The following is a 3,946-nucleotide window of genomic DNA, read 5'->3' as shown; positions in this document are numbered from 1 at the left end:
TCACGCACTCACGCACACGCACTCACGCACACGCAGAGAGGGAGGGGAGGGGGGGGGGGGGCGTGCGCTGTGCCGACATGGCGGTGGAGAAGGGAACTCCCACGCAAATGTTGCACGGGACTGCCTTCAAAGCAGGGGGGGGGGGGGGGTCCCCACGTACGCGCAGGGGCCACGCAAACAGACATGTTGTGTGTTGTGACTTTGCAGGACACGCTCGGATGGACTCTAGGGCCCGCGGGGCGAGGGGTGTTGCGTTTGCAGCGTCTAAAAACTGGAATCGACTGAGGCCCACGGGGAGCAATACAGAACAATGGCATTTAATGTCCACTTGAGGGCGACACAGTTCTAGTAATCAGGCCGTCTGCAGACTCGAGTCATGCTCACGCGTTTAGGCCTCAATCTGCCAAAGGAACTTTCAAATTAAAGCTCAGGGTGTGTAGTATCTGACAATTAAGACGAGTATACCAAATCAAAATGTGCACGTTTATTTATCCGTATCAAGGAATCCAATCACATCCAGCCTTGGCTTCAAACACACATGAGTCAATAAGATCAGGGGTGGAGTGACCTCTTGCTCTGCCACATTGATGGAGCTGTGTGGAGTCTTGAAAGTGAGTACGTGTTTCTTCACTCTGCTCAGTGTAGAGTTCAGTCAATGCTGATTTTGTGCGTGGTTGATTCTGGATATTCGCCTTTTTTATGATATAGCATTTGTTGTTGTTACTTCACTATTATTGTAAATTGTGTGTTTTGTTGTTGTTTTTTCAAGATCCGTGACTTGTCATTCTCCACTCTCCCACCACTAGGTGAAGCTCTGGGATTGACAATAAAGAGCGGGAACCGCCGCATCAGGAGGTAATGAGTTTAATCGTTGGTGTAATTGTGAGGAGACGTTGATGTTGCTTTAATTTGACTATTTATTCATAATGGTACAAGATAAAACGTCTGTAGTTCATCGTTCACTTAAATGCATGGACACAACACATTTCCTGTGTTTTGTCTTATTTTATTTGTAAATTGAACTACTGGCTTGTGCTAAACCAAGTTGTGAGTAATGAAGGAACAAAACTTCTAACGGATGGTAAAATATGGTGGCAGGTGATGTCAGCATTTGTGGTTTTGTAAAGGAAGTGACATCATCTAGAGGCGAATAGCAGCCAATGGGAGGAGAGAACCCAGTGTCCCATGAATAATGATCATGTCTCACGAATATAGAGGAAAAACTATTGCCTAAAGTTGCAATTCATTTCAACATATAACAAGTAGCCCATAGTTAGCAAGTAAATGCTAGCGGGACAAGTGTAGGGGGCTTTCCTTCCGTGTTAGTCATGTGTGCTGCTGGGGATGAAGGCCGTCCACTCTAATCCCTCTCTCGGTTCCGGAAAGTACCCTGGCTCCCATCACACAAGGGAACAACAAAGAGCTGAGTGTGGCTTCAGCCTGCAGATCCACTGCACCAGGACAGGTCCAAGGGACAGCTTCAGAATCAGACTCAACATCAGTTTTATTGGCATTGTCAGCAAGCAATTCACAAAGAACTTGCTTCAGCTTCAAGGTGCAACATCTGATCTCTACAGCCACCACTGTGCAGGCCTCTCCTCATGCATTTGTCTCTAAACCACGGAAAATAACAAAAGAGCTTGAATTGTATTTGGCTAGTTGAGGAAAAGGGGTGTTAGTGTAGTACAGGAGCCCTCGCACCACTGGACTGGCCTCATTGATCACAGCAGATACAGATATGAAATGTGTAGCACTCCTCCTTTAGCTAAATGGTAAACTTGTAATTTCATAATGCCACTCGAGTTGTTCTAAATCAGCATGGTTCACGTGCAAATGCCTAAAATATAATATTAACATCAAAACAATGACACAAAGGCTTTCAATCTTTATCTAAATTTTTTTTGCATAATTGTCCTTTACAAAACCTGGTGAGAACAATTAGTAGGAAATAAGATTAAGCATATCAAATTCAACAATTTACATGACATTTTAAGAAACTGATAACTCTAGAAATCCAAACAATGTGACAAATAGTATATATTTTTGTCAATAATGCTGTTTGATAGTAATTCCAAACCTATTTGCATCATCTATGTGCGCATAGCCCTCACTGTTGTGAAGTCAACAGGTCACACTCAGCATGGCACATCCTGCACATCACACAAGATAATAAATTACTAAAACATACTAATAATACTAATTAGGCTAACTAGGGTCATACAGATGTAATAGCAGGTCAATAGAGGCGGTGTCTAAACATATAGGCTACAGTCAATGGACTAAACTAAACTGATGTAAATATATAAAGTCAGGCTGCATTGTAGCACAGGTATGTGGACTCTCAGAGCTCAAATGCTTGAATGTGGCTGTGTTATGTTTGTCTAGACATGAGAAGCGGAGTCCCGTGCGGAGCCTTTGACTTAAGTATTTACTAAGTGAGTGTCATATTTACGAGCAGCAGAGCATATTTGTTTACAGGCTGCTGACTACTGCCCCTCTCTCTCCCTCATCTCCCCCTCTCTCTCCCTCATCTCTCCCTCATCTCTCCCCTCATCTCTCCCTCATCTCTCCCTTATCTCTCCCTCATCTCTCTCTCATCTCTCCCTCATCTCTCCCTTATCTCTCCCTCATCTCTCTCATCTCTCCCTCATCTCTCCCCTCTCTCCCTCATTTCTCCCTCACCTCTCCCCTCTCTCTCCCTCATCTCCCCCCTCTCTTCCTCATCTCTCCATCATCTCTCCCCCCATCTCTCCCTCATCTCTCCCTCATCTCGCCCTCATCTCTCCCCTCATCTCTCCCTCATCTCTCCCCTCATCTCTCCCTCATCTCTCCCTCTCTCTCCCTCATCTCTCCCTCTCTCTCCCTCATCTCTCCCTCTCTCTCCCTCATCTCTCCCCTCATCTCTCCCTCTCTCTCCCTCATCTCTCCCTCATCTCTCTCCCTCATATCTCCCCCTCTCTCTCCCTCATCTCTCCCTCATCTCTCCCCCTCTCTCCCCTCATCTCTCCCTCTCTCTCCCTCATCTCTCCCTCTCTCTCCCTCATCTCTCCCTCTCTCTCCCTCATCTCTCCCTCTCTCTCCCTCATCTCTCCCTCATCTCTCCCTCATCTCTCCCTCTCTCTCCCCTCATCTCTCCCTCTCTCTCCCTCATCTCTCCCTCTCTCTCCCTCATCTCTCCCTCTCTCTCCCTCTCTCTCCCTCATCTCTCCCTCTCTCTCCCTCATCTCTCCCTCATCTCTCCCTCTCTCTCCCCTCATCTCTCCCTCTCTCTCCCTCATCTCTCCCTCTCTCTCCCTCATCTCTCCCTCTCTCTCCCTCTCTCTCCCTCATCTCTCCCTCTCTCTCCCTCATCTCTCCCTCATCTCTCCCTCTCTCTCCCCTCATCTCTCTCTCTCCCTCATCCCTCCCTCTCTCTCCCTCATCTCTCCCCTCATCTCTCCCTCATCTCTCCCTCATCTCTCCCTCATCTCTCCCTCATCTCTCCCCCTCTCTCTCCCTCATCTCTCCCCTCATCTCTCCCTCTCTCTCCCTCATCTCTCCCCTCATCTCTCCCTCTCTCTCCCTCATCTCTCCCTCTCTCTCTCCCTCATCTCTCCCCTCATCTCTCCCTCATCTCTCCCTCATCTCTCCCTCATCTCTCTCCCTCATCTCTCCCTCTCTCTCTCCCTCATCTCTCCCCTCATCTCTCCCCTCATCTCTCCCTCATCTCTCCCTCATCTCCGGCTTGCTCTGCTCTGCCGCCACGATATTTTCCAGCTCCAGAGCCTCTACCACGCAGCTCGATCGATTCGCATTGATTGTCCCTGACGAGCTGCTCCACTTTCTAGCCAATGTCAGCCAGTCTGCGATCGGGAAGGAGAGAAATGAAGGAAAATCTCTGCCGCCCTGGCGGTGTCATTTCCACACACTTGGGTTGGCCGCCTGCCAGCAGACGGGAGGGCGGCAA

Source organism: Eucyclogobius newberryi, unplaced genomic scaffold (genome assembly GCF_026437365.1).
Source record: "Eucyclogobius newberryi isolate DKJ021-1_F unplaced genomic scaffold, fEucNew1.0.hap1 SCAF_15, whole genome shotgun sequence".
NCBI classification, from domain to species: domain Eukaryota; kingdom Metazoa; phylum Chordata; class Actinopteri; order Gobiiformes; family Gobiidae; genus Eucyclogobius; species Eucyclogobius newberryi.
Note: the sequence above shows the minus strand (reverse complement) of the source record.